The sequence below is a fragment of the Coenobita brevimanus genome, chromosome 75, assembly GCF_032717465.1.
Source record: "Coenobita brevimanus isolate Jiangsu-jjx chromosome 75, ASM3271746v2, whole genome shotgun sequence".
Classification (NCBI taxonomy): Eukaryota; Metazoa; Arthropoda; class Malacostraca; order Decapoda; family Coenobitidae; genus Coenobita; species Coenobita brevimanus.
In genome coordinates this window covers 6,808,721-6,833,261 of record NC_137028.1, presented here as the reverse complement: position 1 = coordinate 6,833,261, position 24,541 = coordinate 6,808,721, and the positions used below count along the sequence as shown (strand labels likewise).

The 24,541-nt window shown below is 40.4% G+C and overlaps 2 long non-coding RNA genes across 3 annotated transcripts in view; both read right to left on the bottom strand.

Annotated features, from left to right (window-relative positions):
- The window catches only part of LOC145408033 (uncharacterized), a 257,409-nt gene that overhangs the window by 45,427 nt on the left and 187,441 nt on the right, over nucleotides 1-24,541 (bottom strand). The gene's annotated exons all lie outside the window — the stretch shown is intronic.
- On the bottom strand, nucleotides 1,665-3,969 carry LOC145407970 (uncharacterized). Of its 2 annotated transcripts, none has more exons than XR_013898845.1 (2): nucleotides 3,426-3,969; nucleotides 1,665-3,393 (listed from the first exon to the last, which is right to left on the bottom strand). It is a non-coding gene; the product is annotated as an uncharacterized LOC145407970 (long non-coding RNA). The 2 variants fall into 2 exon arrangements; XR_013898846.1 differs by having other exon boundaries at nucleotides 3,430-3,969.

Sequence of the window (24,541 nt, the reverse complement as noted above, 5' to 3'; positions counted from 1 at the left end):
ACTGAACATGGGTGAATGGCATTGTTGGTGAGATAATGCGTGTTGGAAGGAAGAGGGAGAATGAGGAAGTAGAAGTGGAAGTGGAGGAGGAGGAAGAGAATGAAGAGAAGAATGGGGGGGAGGGGAGGAGAAAGGGAAAGCTAGAGAGTGAAAGACAACGAGAGGCAAGTAAGAGTGAGAGGCTGTAAGAGGAAGATAATGGGGAGAAGAAAGAGGAAGAAAAGGAAGAGAGAGCAAAAAGTAGATAACGAAAGACAGAAAAAGGTAGTTAAGAGTGAGAGAGTGGAAGGTCACAAATAAGAGTCCGTGTGGTGGAACAAGAGCAGGAAAAGTATGCAAAGTCACTAACATTCAGTATAATTATAGCAAAATCATAGAATATAATTTTTGACCAATTGTACATAACATGCAAGAACATTAACAATAAGTACTCCTCAATTACAAACATGTCCAATTATAATTTCCCTCTTCCATTATATTAAAAAAATGCTAATGGTACTCAGATACAACGAAGCTCATTGTTTTAGCCTAAGTTGTAGATTTAAGTGAAGAACAAAACCCTTACCAATGGCTCCTCTGCTCCTTACTTCCTTTATTAACTTCCTTTATTTCATTTCCTCTCTTTATTCATTAGCTTGGACGCCTTTCGTTTCCATTTGCCATCCAAGAATGTCACTGAATCTTAAACATAGCCATTTTTTCCTTCACTGTCAGCTTTATAAAGTCTAAATTCGTGGATCCTTTTTTTCCAAGTATTGTAATCTTTCAAATTTCGGGATCTTCCAAATTGAAAGATCTTCCAAAAAATATCCCAGCGTTGTAAGGAGGTGGAGTCACACGTTATTAGTTCTAAGACTTAAACACAGACTAACACAGCAAGACATGATTAACCCCTTCACTGCGAGAGCTGAGGGAGGGCAGAATAAAATGTAAAAAAAAAAAAAAAAGAAGAAGAAGAAAAAAAGAATTGTAATTGTCAATGAGAAGCGAGATTAAGCGGAAAGTCAAAATTTCCCCCCAGCTTAATTAAAATCGTCTGAAAGTGGCCTGATTTAAAAGGAAAAAAATTTCTCGTGGTGGAAGGGTTAAATCTACACCCCACATTTTCTTTATATCTTTTTTTCTTTAGTATACCCTTAGCTCGCAAGTGAGGGACAACTGCTGTAAACATTAAGTGTGTGTGTTTTTTCTGTGTATAAGGTTCACTCTGATTTTCCTTATTGCTGAGTTAGTTAAGGCTTTGTTTAGCACACTTACTACTACTGCTGCTGATACTGCTATTGATTGTACTTCTGTTACAACTACAACTACTATTACTGATACCACTACTACAGCTACAACCTCGATTACTAGTATTGCTACTACTGCAACTACAACTAATGCTGCTATTACCACTATTACCACAACTAGTTACTGTTACTGCTATTTCTCTTGTTACAGCTGCAACAGTTACTATTACTACTATTTCAACAACTAATATTACCGTTACTATTACTAGTCAGTTGCTGCTCAGACTGCATAAATTAATTCTCGGATTCGAAGGTGAAGGAGTGGGATTTTTTCCGTGGGATTTTTTGTGCCGTGACGAAGTGTTGGAAGAAACACAAGGGCGAGGCGAAAGAATTGGCCACAGAAGTTTTTGGAAGGGAGAGTAGAAATAGGTGATCGTAAGTGTGAGATGAAGTTCAGAGACGGAAATTGTTGATAGGACGGAAACTGAGACGAGGTGATATGAGTAAAAATAGATGACGTAGGTATCTTGGAGAGCGAAGGTGAAAAGAAAAAAAAAAAAAAAAAAAACATAGCAGGTAATGAAAAGCACAAATAAGTTGACACGCTAAAATGGTTGAAAAAAAAAAGTTGATAAAGAGAAGATTGACGGTAAACAAACAAGAATTGTAGGTAGATAGTTTGAACAGCGAGGGTGGAAATGAAAACAGTTGAACATATGTGAGTGAAATGGGAATAGCAGTAGAGAGAATGAATACGATAAAATTTGGCGTGTAAGAATGAGTCGACGGTAACAGAACATCGAGAACAGACGTAGGAAAATCGTCGAGCTAGAACAAGTGAAATTGAGATGAAATATAAAGGCAGGAGATACCTTAAAACTGACAGCCCGAGTTGACGGTATGAAAAAATTGACGGCAAGAATAAAATTGGCGGTAACAGACTTTGGAGAGGGAGGGCGGGAGCGGTGGAAAGTGTGGAACGTATGTAAGTGCGATTGAGATAAAAGGAAAGGATTGAAAGGACAGGAAAAAGGAGGGAGGGAGAGAATGCAAAACAGGACGGCTTGGACAGGAGAGGAAGTGGCCAAGGCTTTGAAGTTGCGTGGCAGTGGGTTCGAATAGAGGGTCCACCGGTGAGAGAGAGAGAGAGAGAGAGAGAGAGAGAGAGAGAGAGAGAGAGAGTATGAAGAAGAAGAACATTAATAATAAGAACAAGAAAGTGAAGAAGAAAAGGAAGAAGAAGAAGAACAAGAGCCACAACAAGAACAAGGAGCAGAAGAAGAAGAAAGGAAGAAAGAAAGAAAAAAAGAAAGAAAGAAAAAAGAACAAAAACAGAGAGAGAATTGGGGTGTGTGCGTGAGGAAAAATTCATGACGAGAGAAAGAAGTGAAATGGAGGAGGGAGGGGAGAAGCAGAGAGGAGAGGTTGGATTAAATCAGAGAGAGAGAGAGAGAGAGAGAGAGAGAGAGAGAGGGGAGGGGAGGGAGGGAGGGAGGGAGGGAGGGAAGGAAGGAAGGAGAGTCAGGCATGACGCTGCGAAGGAGAGAGAAAAGAGAGAAAGAGAGTGAAAGAGAGCGTGTGGTCGAATTCTAGGAAGAGAGACACTTGAAGCTGAAGGTTCCAGCACTGCACCTAACCCCTGCCTACCCTCTGGCGGTACACCCCAGCGGTACACCCTGGCAGGCGAGTATACGGTACGCCTCAGAATCAGTACACCACAGATATCAACCTCCGGACATGGTGCCAACAGAAACGGTACATCATAGAAACGGCACTGCCCAGAAACGGTACAGGACAGAAACGGTACAACACAGATACGGTACGGCACAGAAATTGCACATCACAGAAACGGTACACCACAGAAAATGCACTGAACAGAAATGGTACAACACAGAAGCGGTACAGCACAGAAACCGTACATTGCAGAAACGGTACAGCTCGCATACTATCATGATCATGTCGAATGCAAGTCAAGCTAGTCAACACATCCTTGCAAAACCAGGAGGCCATGTATTGCAAACTGGTCGCACCTACACACAAGACTGGTACACACAGATGGCTCACTGCACACATGTATACCTTCTTGCACCCGGTTATACATACATATATACGTACATACAAACAAATCTGCTTGCACACAGGCCTCTTCCCACATTCACCCCTAGTTACACACACACACACACACACACACACACACACACACACACACACACACACACACACACACACACACACACACACACACACACACACACACACACACCGTCATCAGTAAAGCCATTACAAAAATACACAGTAGATTTTGAGCTGAAGTTGAAACTATGAACGCGTTGAGATAATGGGACGGAGGAGAGGGTCGGGGGGCGGAGAGCAGGATTTAGGTAGGGGTAGGTAGGACTCGGGGATGGGGTAGAGGTAGGCATATGGGGAGGCTTTAGGGAGGAGTTGGGAAGCTTAGGAGAGGAGGTAGGGAGAATTCTTGTAGGAGGGAGAGGCAGACATTTGGGGAGGCTTTGGGTAAGGGGTTAGGTAGATTTTAGGGAGGGCGGGGAGGGTGGAATCAGACGTGTGGGAAGGTTTTAGATAAAAGGGGATGAAAGATTTAGGTGGAAATAGGAAGCTTTAGGTAAGGGAGGGAGGCAGGCTTTAGGTAGGGGGAAATTAAACACTCTTCAGGAGAGGTAAAAGGCAGGAGGATGAGGCAGACTTTTTCTTTCTTTCTTTTTTTTTTTTTTTTTTTTTTGGGGGGGGGGGGGGGCAGGGTAGATCGGTAGGAAATAACTACAGTTCGCTCGGTATAGGTTTTGAGGACGAGTAATAAATAGGGAATGAGGTGGTGGCGGCTTTGCGGGAAACACGGAAATTACCTAGGGTCGAAGCTGGCGTCGGTAGCGGAGCAGGTAGTACGATGGCGGGTCGTTTAGGAGCAGGATAGAATTTCGTGTGTTTGTGGTTCTTCTTTTTTTTGTTTCTTTAGTACATCGGAGCTGGATAGAATTTAGTGTATTTATAGCTTTTTTGTTTTCCCTTAATACATAAAAGCAAGATAGAAATTCTGCTTATAATTTTTCATTTTTTCCCGAATTGATCAAAGCAGGATAGAATTTCGATGTTTATAGTTATTCGTTTTTTTATCATTATTATTATTATTATTATTTGCCCGCAAAATAGAGAAAATGTCAAAATGAAAACGATCATGTAGATTTCCCTTTTTTTTTTTTTTTTTTTTTTTTTTTTCGTTTGCAAAATATAAGAGCAGATACAACCCAAATTCGCAGTTGGCTTGGTCAGACTACAGTGAATAAACAGAGTACAAAGATGGGACCCGAGAAATTCATGGCAGTCTAAATAAAACGGTGAGGCAAACTGTGGTGAAAATTCGGTATAGAGTTGAGTTTGTATACTGCAGGCGGCGTGGTCAGAGTTTGAGTGAAAATAAACAAAGTACAAAGGCAAGATCCGAGAAATTCATGCACTCTGAAAGCAGCAACTGAGCGGCTGAGAGGATTCGAATACTGGCCACGACATGAGGTGGAAAAAGAGAAACGTGTCGACGTACCTTAAAGCACAAAAAAATAAAATGCAAAAAAAAATATATATTAACCCCTTCAGCCCGTGGACGTCTTTTTTTTTTCTCGTTCTTGCTCCCTACAGACGATTATTTTTTTCCAGTTTAGTTCAGGGGAGATTTTTCGCCCTGAAGGAGTTTAGGAAATTTCACATTTAACCCCCTGAAACTAGAAAATCCTCAAATTCGAGTAGATTTCTTTGGTATACCTCATACCAATTAATCTGGCCAGGCATGTATGGCAACACTGTTCTTGACGAGATTCTGATTGGCTGGAGGTGTTTGTTCGATTTCGTTGTTGCTAAAACTGATACTCTCTTTATTATCAGATGTGACACTGAGTTTGTCGACAATACAGTCGTCAAAAGCAATAAGAAATCCGTTGTATACTTATCAACAATGAAAATTTCGTAGGAAGATAGAGATACGAGTCAACAAAGTATTATAACAGTCCAAGTCAAGGTCAGCATTCGAACAATTCCTTTAAATCTCTGACACTCCGTAATGTAACAGAAAATTAAGGAAACCTGCTTAATCTATGCGTTGTATAACACACATTTAAATTTTAAGATCAGTCCGTACTGTGATAACAGATGGTATACAATGAAATAGTTTTCCTTTAGCCTACTTTGATTTTTCGCGATTTTTTCAAACCTCCCTCCCCGCAGAACTCGTTTTTTCATTAGAATTTTTAATTACTCAGAGTTGTGGCACGATTTAAGGGTGGGGACTGATCTTAAAATTTAAATGCGTGTTATACCAACGCATAGATTAAGCAGGTTTCCTTAATTTTCTGTTACATTACGGAGTGTCATAGATTTAAAGGAATTGTTCGAATGCTGACCTTGACTTGGACTGTTATTATACTTTGTTGACTCGTATCTCTATCTTCCTACGAAAATTTCATTGTTGATAAGTATATAACGAATTTCTTATTGCTTTTGACGATTGTATTGTCGACAAACTCAGTGTCACATCTGATAATAAAGAGTTTATCAGTTTTAGCAACAACGAAATCGAACAAACACCTCCAGCCAATCAGAATCTCGGCAGGAACAGTGTTGCCACACATGCCTGGCCAGATTAATTGGTATGAGGTATAGTTAATTCTCTTCTAAGCCACATAAAGTCATCTATAGTTTAACCCTCCAACTTGAAAATCCTCATACAGCCCGAATAAAATCGTCTGGTTTAACCCCTCCAGTTCGAAAAGTCTCTTCTCAGCTGACCAAAATCGTCTGGAGGCACCTAGAACGACCCACGAAAGACGTCACCGTATTGAAGGGGCTAAAACTTTTTCCCTTAAGAGCTGAGCCGGTGATAATGTACAGCAGATGTGATAAAGAGGAGAGGGACAAGGTACAACTTAGGATTAACGTGAGCACCAGGGCTGGCTTTCACGAACAAGCTTCCGATCAAATGCCTCTCGTAATTTGTGATGTTCTTTTTTCCTAGGTGGGACAAGGAAGGGAGAGGTTTAGAATTTTTACGTTGTCCCTTGTTCCTCCTGCAGAAATAAATGTTGGGTTACGAGAGGCTATTGGTCGTAAGTGCATTGGTGAATCCGGACCATTAGGTACAGCTGGGTAAAATATTGTGAGAGGGAGATGCACGCGAGATCTCAGATTTTCTCTCTCTTGCATTTCAGGCGAGACACAACCCGTCACGGTCTCTCTGAAGACTGGCTCTGTGCAGTTCGAAAAACGTTGGAAAAGAGAGAGCACGTAAGCTCTTTAAGTTCTTTAGTGGTTCAGACTACACAGAGCTTATATTCAGAGAGACTGTAATGGGTTATGTGTAGTTTGTAATGTTTGAGATACAAACAGAGCTTTTAAGACCTTTTATGTGTTTGCCTTCCACGTATTTCACCCATTTGTAACTATGTGTTGTATTCTAGGTGGCTTTAGAGATTTCTTAGTAATTCATCCTTAACAAATTATTTTACTTATTACACCTCAGTATTCTCTTGTTTGATGATGGAAACCATGTCAGTATTAAAAAGATATTCACAGCGTACAAGAAAATGTTGTGGTGTAATACGCAAAATAAATCGCACAGGAAGAAGTGTTACGAAGCCTCCTGTGTCACCTGAAATACAGACTAACGAATCAGTCACAGAGGTACAACTGTAGATGAGGAGATGTGTGTGCTTCTGCGGAGGCCACGAGAGTACAAATTAAGAGTACTTTGATGCGTGACTGTGTTGTTGGTGGTGAACATTTTAGTACAAAGAGCATAAGAGAAGTGAGGCAGTACAACCTGAGAAGATGTGATTGGTGAATGGAAGATGAAAGATCGTGCAAACTTCAGGTACAACCAAAGTGATGAAGCTGAAGAGTAGGATTAAACAGAGGGGACAAAGGTACAAATGGGTTTAGATATATAAGACCTGTAAGTGTAAGATAATAGGAAGTAATATCAATGCGAAAGGGAGAGAGGAAGTGAGGAAGATAGCTAGATAAGTGTAGAGTTGAGAAAAGGTTTAATGTACAAGAAGATATATTTTTGTGTTTCTTAGTTTAGGTGACAGCTTAATTTTACTAACCCCAGTATGATTTTGTTTCTCATTCTAGTTTTAATATCATAAATTACCTGGTCTAGAATATCCGGACTTCGGAGAGTTCACACGCAGTCGTGGTAGGAGGACCACCAGTGTATATAAGATCATAACATGCAAATACTAATATGCATATACTTAATAAAAACGATCTGAACCTTTTTGATTATGTCTTCCATTAGTCTTTGTTGTACACATCTAAACCCTCTAGTATTGAAATTAATCATGGTAATTGCTAAGCTTCTGTACCTACCATAGGTTTTAATTGTTTACAGTATTGCGCTACATAATAACACATTCTTCTTCTGTCTTAAACATAAACACACAAGAATGAAATTAATCTAGGAAACATATCTTCCGTCGCAACACTCACCACTCGAGACTTTATAATCTTAGTACTTAATATTTTCCTCTAGATATAAAACATTTTTGGCCTTCCCATTTTCGACTCAACGTGAGCACACACACACACACACACACACACACACACACACACACACACACACACACACACACACACACACACACTTCTCTCTCTCTTTTTTCTAACACTAAGAGGTCTTATTCATCACACAATTTTATCTAAACGTTCAGCACCATGTAAACTTCATCTTTTCTTTCCCCTAAACGTTTCACACCACATACGTTTTCATTTTCTGTCACTTAAAATTTCACATCACATTCACTTCCTTTTACATAAACGTTTCATGTTTTACACACTATTTTTCATTTCCCTAACGTGTCCCACCACACAAACATTTTTTTCTTTCATTCATTCTCTCTCGCTGTCTTTCTTTTGTTCTTTGTTTCTTTTTCTTTCTTTTCTGAACCTAGACGTCTTACAGGTTCCCTACTTCGCTTTTATTCCTTCTTTTTGCACATCTGTATTTCCGTAGGTATCATCATCCATCCTGTTTTATTAACGGTAGGGTAAGACTAGCCAGTATAAATCGGGATATGCTCTTGATCACCCTGTAGTCGAAGGTAAGCCTGACCGTGCGTGTTAGCCCGTAAGATTAACCCAGACCTTAGATTAACCTTGGATTAACGTTTGCAGTACCGTGACGTCTTGATTTCGGTTGATTCTTGCCGACAGGTGACGATTTTATTCCACTCAGGCAAGATATCTCGTACTGGAGGGGTTGATGGAGAGTATTTCTAACCCCTTGAGTTAGAAAAATCGCTGCTGATCTGGATAAAATCGCCTGGAGAAGGAAAAACAAGAGTTGAAAAAGGGCGTCGCTGTATTTGAGATTAATATTTTTTTTTGGAGCGTTTCCAGTCCATTTACACTTTGTTTACGTTACACCCGTAGCTAGTAAAGTGATTTCTAGTTCTCGATTTACCTTCTAAGTGCATAACTAACCCTCGATAATCTAACCTTTACCTATAATTACAATGCTGTGCTTGTGTTAGTCCTCTCCCAGCCTCTTTGGGTCGCGTTCCTGTCAGCTGAGGAAGCTTCAAGGCATTTCTTCCTGACCAGTTAATTTCTGTCCTTGGCTCGTTACTCCCAGGTATTATCTACTATCTTAGTATAATTTGATTTTACTTCCTTTGTTGATCATCTGTAAAAAAACAAAAAATAATCTGTCTCGATTGTAAAAATTATGTATAGAGTGGAAGAGAATGATAAATTGATATAAGAATAATAAATCGCTGTAAAACCTCCTTAATACATCAGAATCCGAGTAACATGCAGAATTTTAGAGGTGAAACAGAGAAATTAAATCGTTAAGGGAGTGGCTTCAGACAGCCTCTTCCGGAATTAGGAGAGCATATTAGGGATTATGAAGGTGAACTGGACGAAATGAATTTAGAAACAAGTGGTATTAGCAAGCCTTCACTAGAATTAGACTACCACACAGGAGACTTTTGAAATGTAATTCATAACATAAATCGCCAAGGAAGAGGTGCCAAGAAGCCTCCTTACTCTCATGAGAAAGCGGCCCCATCATCGCCTCCATCATCTTGACCCGGTCAGACACTCTTTCATCCCCAAGTACAATCACTGGCTGCAGTCTAGTGAGGGGAGGTGCTGAGGTCAGAGGCTTGGGAGGTGTGGACAGCCTCGTAACCCTCTGACTGCGGTGGAGGCTGAATGAAATCGTCTGATGGTTTCGCGTTGGAACAAGGCACAAAATTCTCGTCACCAGACCTGTTTCCAGGATTGAAATGCGGTGTTTTGATAAGAGCGTGTGATGAATGTAAAATCGTTAAACGGTATTTCGAATAAAATGCAAAATTCTTAGTTCCCTTCAAAAACACGGAGATTATTTGTTTGTATGTCGTTTTTAGCGGTGCGTTTCTCTGGACTGATTCGGCTTTCTTTTCCTGGACTTAATTTTAACGTGCTAGAAGTGGGTGATTTCGTGTGACATTTGCTGGATCGAAATTTCGGAGTTTGCATATCGCAGCCAAATGGTTAAGGTGCGTTTCTGTGTCTATAGCTTCTTCCTAGAGTAAGTGGTTTAAGTAAGTGCCCAGTAAGTTGTTGTTTAAGTGCTTGAAAGTTTTGATGCTTCCTAGAGTAAGTTGTTCTTTGAAAGTGCCGAGTAGGGTTTCTCCTTTGTCAGCAGTAATTCTTAGAGTAAGTTAGTTGTTTTGTAAGTGCCCAGTAAGTTGTTAAGTGCTATGAAGTTCTATGTTGCCCCTCACTGCTGTGGTCCAAACTGTTAAATATCTTATAAGTCAGCCCTGGCCCGCCTTCGCCCAGATCTTGTGTGTGCTGTTTCGACGTGCGTGAGGGCCGAGTGCACGACGCCCGAGCATAAAGAAATACAGCAGAATACACCAAAATAGAGTAGACACTAAAATACAGCAAGAGTACACCAAAATACAGCAGAATGCGCCAAAATAGAGTGTATACCAAAATGTAGCGAGATACATTGCAATACAGCTGATTACACCAAAACGAGAGTGTATACCAAAACGTAGCGAAATGCACTAAAATACAGTAAAGCAGAGTAAACCAAAATAGATGAAAATACACGTAAATACAGCAGAAAACCAAAAATGCAGAATACACCAAACTACAGGATACACAAAAATGGAGCAGTAATACACCAGCATACATATAATAGAATATACCAAAATACCGCTAAATACACCAAAATCGAGGCCAATGTACCAAAATGCGAAGTACACCAAAATAGAGCAGAACACACCACAATACAGTAGAATATACCCGAATTAGAGCATAATACAGTTATATAGCGCCAGGTTAAGCCAAATGACATTACATACTATATATATACAGCCAAAGACTACGCAGAATGCCAAAACATAGACGAATATAGCCAAATACAGCCTAATTCCACTGAACTAGGAATCAAAGTGCGACACATGCACTCTCAGCTGAAAATTTCGACCAAGTAGAGCCAATTCGATGTATAAACTAATTGTCCTTAGATGCAGACGAGCCGAACCAAAGATGAAGTAGGACCAATTGGACTTCCTTATTATGCTTAGTACGTACCATCCTGTCCAAAGACCAAGTAGAAGCAATTCGAAACGTCCACTGATTGTTCCAAAAAAAAAACAGACGAGCGTAACCAAAGACTGTCTGTGACCAAAGGAGTATGATCGTAAAGCCATCATGACCAGTGCTGCTTAACTAGAGGTAACCCAAGAATCACATGTAGCAGTTTAGTGTTTCCTTATGATAAGTATTATATCAGCCGATTTTAGTGAACGAATTTGCCTAGGTGTATGTAGGAACAGCCAGATAGTAAAGACAAGGAACTGTAGGGCTAGTGTCTTTTTGGTATAACGGAGACATAGGAAGATGCAGAGGAAGGGTTAAAGTTAGGAGAGTGTTTAGGAACGAGCGTAGTGACTACCAAACATTCACAGGGAGTATTAAAGCTTAGGTGTTAGTGTATTAATGATCTTGGATATGGGCAGCGTTTAGGTTAAGGTATTGGGAATAATTTTAGCATTGATTAGTTAATAAGAGTAAAAAAAGTCCATGAACTTTTGAGTAAGAGCAGGCGTTAGGAGATTACGATTAGGTAATACAAGTAAAAATAATGTGCGTAAATGTATTAAGATATAGAGAAATTTGGTTTAGGAACAGGTGGTGTTACTGAGAGAAAGGAGGTAGTAAACACAGGAGAATAAAGTTGGGTGATAAGAGTAAGAAATATGCATGTGAAAGTATCAAGGTCAGGATTAAATGTAAAGTAAGTAATATTATGAATTAATGACCAGAGCCATCAGGAATGGGAAAATGTCTGGATTGAGAGTTTCTTGTGCCAGTCACAGGTACGGCCAGAATGAGGAGCCAAGCGTTAAGTAATGGGGAGCCAAGCGTTAAGTAATGGGGAGCCAAGAGTTAAGTAATGGGGAGGCAAGAATTAAGTAATGGGGAGCCAAGAGTTAAGTAATGGGGAGCCAAGAGTTAAGTAATAGGGAACTAAGAGTTAAGTAATGGGGAGCCAAAAGCTAAGAAATGGGGAGCCAAAAGTTAAGTAATGGGGAGCCAGGAGTTAAGTAATGCCATGTTGAGTTGAGAGCTTCAAACTGGATATCACATAGGAAAGCACAGTCTTAAGTTTTGGCAAAAGGGAAAGAGATAATAGCAGTCAGCGTCAGAGTGCATTAAAAAATATACTGAAGTCATGTCCGTATATTATTTGATCTCAGGAGTTTTGTTGTCACCTAGAAAAGCTGTCAGATTGTACACTAACACCAGATATAACTTTGTGTCAATTAAACTGGTCTTGAAAATTAGGTGTCATGTAGAAATGCGGTCAGATTAGGTTCTAACAACAGGCGTAGAGTTTTGTCAAAGTAGTGTTTATAGAGGTCTTGTAGAAATGAGTCAGATTAAGTACAAACAACAGGAGTAACTGAGTCGATTAAGCAGTCATATTGTAATTAGTAACAGGAATAGTTGGATAAAACTAATTACGTGAAATACATACGCTACAAAGAAAAACAGTAACATTACATGCTAGTAACAGTAACAGGAGTACCGGTATCGCTACATCGAGAGAATTAATCTGTTTCGGAGTTAAGATAGTAAAATAGTCAGGTCATTTACAGCCAACTGGAATAAGTTTGTGGCGAATAGAAAAGTATCAGATCTCAGATGCTACGATGGACTAAATCTGCACGCAGGTTGGAAAGAAAAGTGCCTCATCTTGTATCCTTGTGTCGAGTTGTTGTGAAGAGGAGCTGCTGACACTTTTTGAGTTGAACCCCCTTGTGTAAATTGAACCCCTTGTTTTGAACCCTCCCCCTCCGTATGAGTTACACCGTCCTGTGCATCGTCTCCCGTACCACACTTCGACTGAACTGTGAATTTACTGACTAACTAAAGGTCTGTATTTCTGACTGTGCATATCTGACTATGTATTTCTTACTCTGAGTACTTCTGACTCTAGGTAATTTTGACTGTACTACCTCTATATGTACTCGTTGTGTGTACTTCTGACGGTTTGCACACTCATGACCTTTACCATTGACTGTTTTGACTCTTGCTGATGAACGTGACTTGCAGGAAGATAATGATAGAACAAGTAATGGCGAATAGATTGTTAGGTTACATACATGAACGATAGCATTTCAGGTTATTTCCAAGCCCAGTATTTGAGTGCGAAATGTAGGAAAGCAAGAGTACGTAGTAAAATTTTGGTAAGTAGAGCAACAATGTGAAGTAAAAATGAGGCCAATAAAACAAGAAAATAAAGAATAATTTAGTTTAAGAAAGCAGGAAATGAAACAGAAATTAGATACAGAAAGTGGAGTAAAAGTGAGGACAGTGAAGCAAGAAAAAAAAGTTCAGTAAAGCAGGAGTATGGAGTAAAAATTTGGTCAGTAAAGCAGTAGAGCAAAAATAACTTACGGTAATAAAGCAAGCAGTGTGTAGGATCCCAGAGCAGCACGTTAGTGACGGAGGGCAGACTATAACCTTCCTTTATTGTAATGCCACTGGACGTCTCTCTCTCTCACCTCCCACGGGCTCAGAGATCATGTTACCTTGTTAATTATTTCCTTTGGCAGCGGGAAGAGAAAATTGCAGGTGAGCTAAAGGTAATTGTTCGTATTTCATCTGGTATTAAATTTGTTCTTGGATTAATTATTGCAGTATTTAATTAGGGAGAGGATGAATGATAATTATATTTGAAAGTAAACTGTAGTTAGCCCTATATATCATCAGTTATATAATGAGAAAATAGAAAGGGGTAGACCTAGATTGGAAGAGGAATAACTGGAATGATAGAGGAAGGACTAATAAAAGCTAAAATGAAGAGAAAGGACAAGTTAAAAAGATAAGAAAAATTTTGCTGTATCTTTGAGTCCTGGAGGTGAAGAGAGTCGTTCAGGGCAGTTTAGGTTGAGAAGAAGTTGATCTTTGTGCAGAGGCCCAATACATTCATTGTCCCGGTGTTGTTGAAGCCATTTTTTTTTTAATAGCCGGCAGAACAAGCATATATACCCATCCATAGGTTGTTGTTGTTGTTCTAAGTGTTCTGTAATCACTCACTCAACCTTATTAGATACCTTGTCAGTCTTACAGGTCAGTCTTTGCTCCTCAGACAGAACACGGGCGCCTTGGCAATGAGAGGGGGCGTTGAGGTAAATCCCCGAGGTAAGAAGTGGTAAGCTTGTCCCTACGCCATCTTCATTGCCTGGGGGTTATAGGAGCCAGAGGATTCACAAACCAAATCCGATCGACGCCCTGTCGTAACTATGGCATATTTTTTGCAGGAGGATCGAGGGTCATGGTAAGTCCACGCGCTCCCCTTCTCTCGTCCTTCCTGTAGAAAATAAAGCCATAGTTGCAACAGGGTATTGGTTGTAAGTTTGTTTTGTGAATCAGGCCTCCAGCAGTCTCCCACCCCCCTCTCATTGCTCGGAGGTTCAGATAACGATGCCCCATAAATTTTTGGCCCCCATTACGATATTGATTCATGAGTTTTGGCCCCCATTGGACCCCACCCTCTCAGTGCCAGGGTGTAGCCTATATCAATTTCGATTCAAGAATTTTTGTCCCATTTCACCCCTATTTCAATCCAGGGGGTGTTCCAGTTTTAATATCGCGTAAAATTCTCCCCATTACGTTCTGTCTCATTGCAGTGGGGTCCATTTTCGATATCCCAAGATTTTTTTTTTCCCCCTCCCAATTAATCCCACTAATCATTGGAGTGGGGGGCCAGTTTCCCTACCATCATTAATTCTTTTGCCCCCATTAATCCCCCCTCCCATTGCAAGGGTGAGGTGGGGGGAGTCAGATGTCTATACAACCATTGATAATAGTGTCCCTCCCATTTGTTTTGTTCCTGGACGATGAGGGGTGTTGGTCCTCTGTCACGGTGAACACTGTCTGCTGCCTACCTGTTTTGCTCATGCGTGGTCGAGTCGGTCTTTTAGGCGCTTGATGTTGCTAGAGGATGTCGCCTTTGTTTTTGTTCCTGCTGCTTCTGGGCGATTTTAGTCAGCTTAGGGAGGGAGCTGCGTCGTGAGGGAGTTGATGAAGGCTTAATCCAACCCCTTCAGTTCTGTCATTTTCTAGGCTTGAAGGGGTTAGTTAAGGCAATATCTAACCCTCCTTCTCTTACAAGATTCTCCAATAAGCTGAATCAAAAGCACCAGCAAGCAGCAGGAATAAAATAAGGAACTACGTTATCGGAGTGAAGGGGTTATGCGCTCCCTGGGTGGCACTGGACCGGGGTTCGCGTCGGCTTGGGAGATTTCGTTACACACCTCTTTTCCGTGATTTTTTTTTTTTTTTTTTTTTTTTTTTTGAGGGAGGGTCCTGTTGCTCATTATCTCGTTCAGTTCGAGGACGCTTTTTTGTTTTATTTTATTTTTGGCATCTCTGGACGGTTTTATTTGGCTCGGGAGAGATTTTTTTTCTGATTGAGGGGTTAGGTGTAGGCCTCATCAACCCCTCGAGTACGGGAGATTTTTCCTAAAGCTGAATAAAATCGTCAGGAACCAGGATGAATAAATATGAGACGTCATCGGAGTGAATGGGGTTGATATTTTGTTACTGGTTGTTATTAAAAGATTTAGGTAACGTACAAGAGAATGCGAAAGTGAAACATGTGGGGAAAAGAGGTGATGATGATGATGATGAACATGCGCAATATAAGGCAGAGGTGGCACAAAGTCTCCCGAGCTAACGCGAACACGGCTCACTGTCCGTTTGGCCTTGTTTGCTTGGCCTTGCGTGTGTGAGTGGTAAGAGGAAGTAGAAGAAAGAAGCATTGAAGAGAGAAAGAGAAGAGGAGATTATCAAGAGGACTGGTTCAAGAGAGAATTAACACCATCCTCTCTGGTGTAGACTTGATGGATTTCTTCATTTCCTCACACCCATGTATATCTGGTATCACAGATTGACTTGGAGATAATTTTATCAGAAGTGTACAGTAAGACAGTAACATTTTTTTTTATCTGTAGATCCATTATGACAATAAGTGATTTAACTGTATTGGAATGACAATGGAACAATTTTTCACAGCATTACAAAATTTTTCACACCAAACTTTGTTCTCGATGAAAGACTTAACACCAAAAATTATTATCATGTTGACAGATTTTTCGTGAGTAATTTTTGCCACATTGTCCTTCCAGACCATGAAGTGTGTTTGATAAAAGGTTCTGCCTCTAAGTTCCTGTTGCCGATAGAGCCAATCTGAAAAAAAAAAAACATTTTACGCAGATGATAAAAAATAAATGAAAACGTATTCTTTGCCTTGATTGGTTTTCTCTGTAAGTGTGTGCTGGTGGCCGAGGGAACCACTGGAGTCTGTCTCTGCACATCCACGCCCAAATCTGTTTGTTTGTCTCTGTCACTCGATCTCTCAAAACCCTTGCAACCGTACCCCACATCAGGATATGAAAATAAATAATAAGTAAATAAACCTGAAGATTAAAACAAGACACGAAAGTCCAGTTGAGAATAATGTTAAGCTCCAGATAAATGAATCAGTCGAGTTGTGGATGGACAGAGCGGACTTGAGCGCGCGTCTCTCGGTCACAGCCTCCGTGTGCTTGTATATACGGCATTGACCTCGGAGACACGACTGGAGGGGGGGCGGCTGGGGAGGGGGGTATATGGGGCAAAGGGCAGCCACTCTCATCCCCCCCACAAACACTAGCTGATAAAGATACTACTACCCCAACACTACGAAGACCCTAGAAAGATACCCAAGCTTCTCCCCAACACTACAGATATCCACTGATGAAGATACTACCGCCAGTCTACCCAAACTTAACCCCAGCAAGAGTCTAGAAAGCATATTGCACTCTAACTTTGTCCCTTATACAGAAACCGTAACCTTCCCTTTGCCAGACCTATACACTGAAAACTCTGGGCATTAAACTACTTTCATACCCATCCACCTTACTCAGACACCCATGTTAATTGTTCCATAGGTTAAAAATAAGCATCTTTCAAGTTTATATTATACTCACTTCTCAGATACCCTTGTTCAATATCCTGGAGGCTAATATTGGGCATTTCTCACCAACGCGAATCCAAGGTCATGCTTGTGTACTACTCAGATACCCTCTTTAATCGTCCGGAAGTCTAATATTAGGCCTTAAACACGCCATATCCATACCCAACCCAACCCAAGACTTAGGGTTCATATCGATTCCACAAGAAGCCCACAGCTGAAGACGACACTACCCTCACTATCACCACCACCAGCCACTCCAGAATAAGTACAAACCTTTGAAACGACACATCCACACTTTGACCCACACTTCTGTCAACCCCTAGACACTACAAACTCACCTTTACTTTCCTCGAAGTTGAAATAAGCCTGACCAATATAACAACCCATTTAATATAACACATCTAATTGTCCATTCTAAGTGCACCACAAATTGTCCAGCCTAATAGCATTTCATCTTGACCATCCTTTTAGATTTTTAATATTGCCCATTCTCTGTAGCAGTTCAAATTGCACGTCTTCAATAGCACCTCAAGCTGATCTTGATGGATTCAGTAAGAATAGTCATCCTCTAAACACTGTCAGTCTCATCTTGTTAACCTGACCACGCCTAGCTTTCACCGGACCCTGTAAGATTCCCTTCTAACATACAAGGCTCTAAAATTAAGCCCAGACACTCAGGACCACAAATATCTCCTTCCAGACAAATATTATATAATACATTACAAGCGTCACCCATACATCCGCATTCAGAGTACAAATAGCATGGTAAATTCTCTTACTTGACACGCTGTAAATAATCTATCTCCCGTTTTGTGTGGGTGTCTCTCTGCCCCCCCTGAACACACCTCCCCGCCCCCCACCCCCCTCCGGCCTCCGCAAGGTGTGCTAAGAGTACTCCTGTACCTGACTCTACGTTAAGCACCGACGCAACTCCTGTGCTCTTATTCCCTCTTGTCTCCCTCCCTTGGTAACTCCCCAAACTCTCCAAAATGCCCAGACCCTCGTGTCTCCCTACATTAGTAACTACAAAAAAGAACTCCCCAAACTCTTCACCTTGTCTTAGTTCGTTACGGTAAAGAATCAGAATCCATTTCATTTTGTTAAGTTTTCCTTTTAACTCTCCGTTTGTGTTCCTCTTCACGGATCTTTGACACTTTATTTCCACACCCTGCTTTTCTCTCCCGATATAAGAGCACTTGTATTTTTTTTTCTATTTTTGATGGAAATAAGAATATAATTGTAAGTCAACTCTAGAGCACGGGATCGGAGTCAATGCGCGGTGAACTGGTTTGTTATACCAATCTGATAGCTGGATAAGGGTTCCAAATGTGTACAGTACTTCCTTGTGGCCTGGCTCGCTGCTACGAGTGTGTTCAATCCCATTTCCTTTGTATGTAATCCTCCTTTAAAGTCTCATTGTTGTGTGGAGTTCATTTGGTCCCCCTTAGTTGGTGAGGTTGACGAAATTTAATGGATGTAAATCAAAATATGTAAGAGCTGTTATTTATTTCCTTTGTGCAGACATGAGAAACATATCAAATTATTGTATCAGTAATTCTAACAGCTGCTCGTAGTGGCTGGCCAGGGCACGCCATGTCATTGTGTAGAACCTTTTGCATCGATTCCTGATTCTGTCTAATGATAATTTTTTCTTTTCCTTCCCAAAACAAGCTCACTGTAAGCTAAAAGAGTAAAAAATGGCGCTGCCTATTAATTTTATAACAATGAATTGTATCAAGCAGTAGGTAAGTAGGTCTTGACCCGAACCCGAGTGTGTATAGAGCGTCAAGGTATGTGTGTCGTCTGCTACCGGAATCTAGTGTGTCGGTGAGGTTAGTAGCCCTGCCCGATATTGTTTACTGGCCTGTATTTTCGCGGGATTTATGAAAGCTCTCTGGCACGTCTTCCTTAACTGATAAATTTTGCATATTTCGTACTAATGCTCCTCTGTGTTATATACTGTTTGTTATTTCAGTGTTAAAGAAGGCACTTGTATAACACACGAGATAGAAGTTGTCTATATGCAAAATGAATCGCTAGGGGAGTGGTGTTAAGAGAGCCTTCCAAGCCGACGAGAAGACGAGTCCTACGTCAGTTGTTAGGATAAATCTGGGGACGGGATGCTGTTGTTTTAAGGTGGCTAAAGCTGATGTTTGTATGATTTCTTTGCGGCTTTTGTTGGGGCGAGGTGTGCGGTGCTTGGAGGGGGAACCTAGGACTAAAATTGTCTTTTTTTTTATGTTGGGTGTAAATTTCGGGATACAGAGGAGGAAGAGGAGGAGCTGGGGGAAGACGAGGAGGAGGAGGAGGAAGGCTAAGGAAGTTCAGAAGAAGGAGAGGTAAGAAATATGAAGAGAGGAGGAAACTGGAGGGACAGGATAGGATAACTAAAGTTAAAAGATGAAGGGGAAAGAGAAGGGGCTAGAGGAAGAGAAGGAGAAGGAGGATGAAGGAAGTCCAGAAGGAGGAGGAGAAGGTGGAAGGAAGTCCAGAAAGAGGATGAGGTGAAAGGAAGTACAGACGGAGGAGGAGGTGGAAGGAAGTCCAGAAGGAGGAGGTGAAAGGAAGTCCAGGAGGAGGAGGAGGAGGAGGTGGTGATAGGAAGTCCAGAAGGAGGAGGAGGAGGACGAGAAAGTGAAAGGAAGTCCAGAAGGAGGAGGAGGAGGACGAGAAAGTGAAAGGAAGTCCAGAAGGAGGAGGAGGTGGAAGGAAGTCCAGAAGGAGGAGGAGAAGGAAGTCTAAAAGGAGGAGGAGGAGGAGGAGGTGGTGGAAGGAAGTCTAGAAGGAGGAGGAGGAGGAGGAGGTGTAACTAAGTCCAGAAGGAGGAGAAGGAGATGGAGGGAAATCCAGGCGGAGGAGGAAACCGAATAGGACAAAGTGAAGTGGAGGAGGTGGATGTGTTGTTTATACTAAGTTAGAATCTTTTCCAAACACTGCATGCTGGGGAAGATGATGTAGACTGTTGGTTTCAAACTGATTTTTTTATTAGTGTATGACAATATAAAATTAAGGAGTGAGTATATTAATGCATGACCAAAAAGTAAATAATTTGGTACGTGACAGTTTATACGAAAATGAAGATGTGATGAATTTACTCTCTGGCAGTGTAAAAATTTAAGGAGTGAAGAAATTTACTGTACGGCATTGTAAAATTTAAGGAGTGAACAAATTAGTAGATGGAAATGTAAACAGGCTAAGCAGTAAGTAGATCTGGGTATGACATTGTAAACAGGGAGTGAATTTGTTAGTGTATGGCATTGTAAAAAAAAAAAATGTATGGAGTGAATAAACCAGTGTATAAATTGTAAAAACAAATGATTGTAAAGAGTGATTTGCTATTATTATTATGGTAAGCACAGTTTGTCCATTTTTATGTAAGAGTGTCATTAAAAACAATTCTTAGTTATTTCACCTGTATTGTGTTCACGTAGTGTTGGAGTGCGGATATGTATAGCTAGTTATGTTCCAATCTGTAATCAAGAAACCCCATTTAAGCGTACCGAATTTGTATATTGGTGCTATCCCCTCAAAAAAATAATGTGAATATTGGAACGTTCTTTTATACTGTATCATTAGACCTATTTGTGTCATTAAGCTGAAGTGGTGGTGGTGATGGTGATGATGATGATGATGATGATGGTTGTGGTAAAGATTGTGATGGTTTTGCCGACGCTCCAAGGAACCAGAGAAATGATTGCCGTGGGGCCAGACGCGAGCAGGCATCTCCCATTATTGCAACAGTCAACCCTTTCATCACTTGCAAGACGAAGCCCTTTGCAACAGAAAGCCATCAAACGCAAAACCAATAACAAAAAATAGTAAAGAGAAAATCGTGTGCTGATGTTTATGCTTTTTTTTTTTTTTTGTCTGATGTGTTCGATAGGATTTTAATTTGCTTCTTCAGTGAAATTGAACATTATTTTTACATTAATTTATCTCTGTGGTTCAAGCCTTCGTTGTGGAGAAAAAAATGCAGTTATTATTATAGTTTGTTCATTAAAAAAGACGAAAACCATGATAACAAGAGAAATGTTATGTTATGATCTTACAAAACTATATCCTATTGCCATAAACAAAGCACACACAAAAAAACGAGTAACAGATAAAGCCAAAATTCCCCTATAGTCAAAAGAACCGAACAGGCGCAAGGGTTCCACGGTTCCTCACTCTCTGGTTCCACTCACCAACAGGAGAAGAATGTATATCCCCCAAAGAACTCGGTAGTCCTCTGTATTTTCCCCCCGATTTTTTTTTTTCGCCTCTATTTTCTTCACTGTATTGGAAGTGACTGGCCGCCTCGCATAGTCCCAGCAGATGGTAACTTGGCACCTCCAGAGGGAAGCGGGGACCGGGGTTGTAGGGCTGTGTCAACCTCTCTCTGCTTTTTTTTTTTTTCTTTTGTTATCTTTCACCTCTCGAAACAGCAGAAGCGGAATTTGGATTGTCGGCAGCAGAGGCAGACTTAAGAGAGACAGGCTAGGCAGCAGGGATGGCATGAAGGGCTTGGAAGGAGTGGTATGGTTCTGGAACGAGTCTCGAATCATCAGTGGCGTGAATTATTGGAATGGATGAATTACTCATAAATTTAAATCAACAGAATTTCCATATGTGGCTATAATTATTTCGCTGTGAAATGAAGGGTAGAAAGAAAAAAATGAGAAGGTTGGAGGAGTGGAAGATCATAGAAACAACGAGCTGGGAAGTGGAAGGCTAAAGTGAGTGGTTTTTAAAATTTGACCAAACCAGGAGGAGTGGATGGCTAGCTAGAAAAACGTGGAAAATTTACATGGCAAAAGTAGAAGGGACAGAGAACGAAAATAAGATGTTGAGAGGTAGATGTTGAAGAGGATGTGCTTGTAAGTTGCAGTGGTTGGGTGTGGTAGTGATTGAAGGGGTTATACAGGAAGCTGATAGGGTAGGGGTTGTCTGTGTCTGCTGAATGTGTGGAAGAGAGAAGGAGTGTGTGAAGAAGAGGGTGTGTATATGTGTGTCGTAGAGGGTGTACGTAGAGCGAGATATGTGTAGCGTAGGGTAGGAAGTGTGCTTGGAGAGATGAATGTGTGTAGAGGAGGAGTTGTTTGTGTGTGTAGAGTAGGTTTTGTATAGAGAAAGAGATGTGGATAGGTTAGTGTAGAGGAAGGATTGTGTGTGTGAGGGAGAGTATCTGTACTGTAGAGAAGGAAGCGTTAGGAAGTGTGTAAAGAGAGGGAAATGTGTTAGGAAATGTGTATATAATGATAGTAGAATGTGTATAGAGATGGAGGCAGCGAATGTGAAAAAGTGTGGATGGAGGAGGGGATGTTAGGGGGGATGTAGTTTCTTTTTTTAAATAGTCAGATGTAGGGATCGCCGCCCCCCACTTCCCTTCTCCCACACACTGCCCCCCTCCCCACGCTATCCCACCTTCCACTGTGACTGCGACTGCTGCTACTTGGCCTGCACTCTCTGCTGGTCTGCTGGTATCTGCTGTCTGCCCAAGTTAACCGTCTTTACTCACTTTCTTGCATCACACAGAGAGGTTTGTTGTCAGTATTCCTCCCACGAGTTTAGGATTATGCTTCTTTTTTATGTATGTATTTTTTTTAGCGATTAGGCAGTTAATGGTGATTGACATATGCATTTATATTGAATACTTATGAAGCATACTGTAATAAGTACTGTTATTAAACTTTTAGGTTACAGACAATTAGCATTAGGAAAGTTGATTGTAATACTGACTATTGTTTATGCCCAAATATTATTCTTTAATTGCAGTATTATTGAAATATATGTAGATTATATTGAGTATTGTTGGACACCTAAACTCGTGCTTTGAAAAGTATAACATTGGAATTCAACTAGTCTATTGCAATAAAAAAAAAAAAACTTTACTTGTTCACTATAGGAAATTCTAACCATTATCACTAAAATGCTTTATTATATCAAGGTTAATCCCTCCATTGATGTTGTTTTTTCACCTCCCATGAAAAAAAAAATATCCTAAAAAAAGTTCTGGAATGGAAACTCAAAGATTGGTGGTTCCTGCTTCCTTCTGGTCAAAATAATAAAAAAAAAAGTCCATAAAAATAATAAAATTTGTATTAAAAAATTACACCTACGCTGTTTGTTACGGAAATTCGGCAAATATTAATGCAAAAATAATAGACGAAATTGTAACCGCGATTGGAGTTCTCTGTTTTCTATTGTTGGAAACTTTATCAAAATTTGTTGCTAAAAACTCAAAATTTGCTGAGAGTCGAGTACACAGATTCCGTGTTTAGAAAATAAAAAGGTAAACTAATGAGTGTGTTTTTCTATCCTTTTTATGGTGGTGGTGAGGGTGATGATGATGATAATGATTAGCATATAGGGTTGCAGTAATGATGATATGAGTGTGCTAATTATGTGGTTTGAGGATGGTGATGTATAGGGTGGTGGTGATAATGGTGATGGATGCAGTGATGGTGATGATTATGGCGATAGATGCAGTGATGATGGTCGATGCAGTGATGATGGTGGTAAGTGTAGTGATGATGATGATGATGATGATGATAGATGGAGTCCTGTTGGTGGTGATAATAGTAAGTATATGTAGTGACGATGATGATGATGATGATAGCAAGTACAGTAAAGATGATGTTGATGATTGCTGTGATGATGATGGTAGGAGTGATGATGATGGTGATGATCGGTACAATAAAGATGGTGGCGTTGGTAGGAACAGTGATGGTGATGATACGAAATTCAGTAATGGTGATCATTGTACAGGCCGTTGTAGTGATGGTGAGATTTATAGATGCAGTTATAATGATGGCAGATGAAGTGATGATGATGGTAAGTGCAATGGTGATGATGATGGTGATGATGATGATGATGAAGAAGATGGTGGGAAATGCATTGGTGATGATAATGATAGATGATGATGATGATGACGCAGTGAAGATTTGTTTAACACTTTTTAATGCTGAAAAATATAAGCAAATTGAGTGTAATGGTGATGATGTGATAGTAAATGCATTTGTGGTGATCATAATGGCAGATATGGTGATGATAGGTGCAATGATGCTGCTGCTGATGATGATGATGACGATGATGATGATGGGTGTGCTGGTGATTATGGTAGATGATGATGGTAATTGATGATAATGATGGTAGTGATGATTTATTGAGCACCAAAAATTATGATGAAAAATAAATGCAAATATATTTTTTAGTGTGATAATGACGATGACGACGCATTTGGTGAAGCTAATGGTGAAATGCACTTTACTGATGATGGCCACTCGGAATGATGATGATGATGATGGTGATGATATTAAGAGGATCCTTTAATGATAGTAAACAGCATGATGACAATAATGAACATACGGATTAATAACGATGATGATGATGATGATGATATTTAGGAGACAATAACATGGTGATGAAAGCTAACTGATTAATGATGATGATGATGATGGTGGTGGTGCTGGTAGGTTATACAGGTAACTAAAATCTCTCTCTCTCTTTCTGAATATGATGCTGGTATTTGAAGATCACGGTTGTATTAATGAAGGCGAACCAAAATTTTGACGATTGCTAATGAAGATGATGAAGTAATTATTATGCCAAAGGAATGATGATGATGGTCAAGTAAGATGATAATGAGACTAAGAATGGTAGTTTGTACTGAGGATGAGACGGAAGATGAGGATGATTTCGGTAATGGTGGCGAGTGGAAATGATCATGGCATTACTTAGATCATGATATTACCAAAGATGGTTTTGTTATGGTGATGGCGAGGGTAAG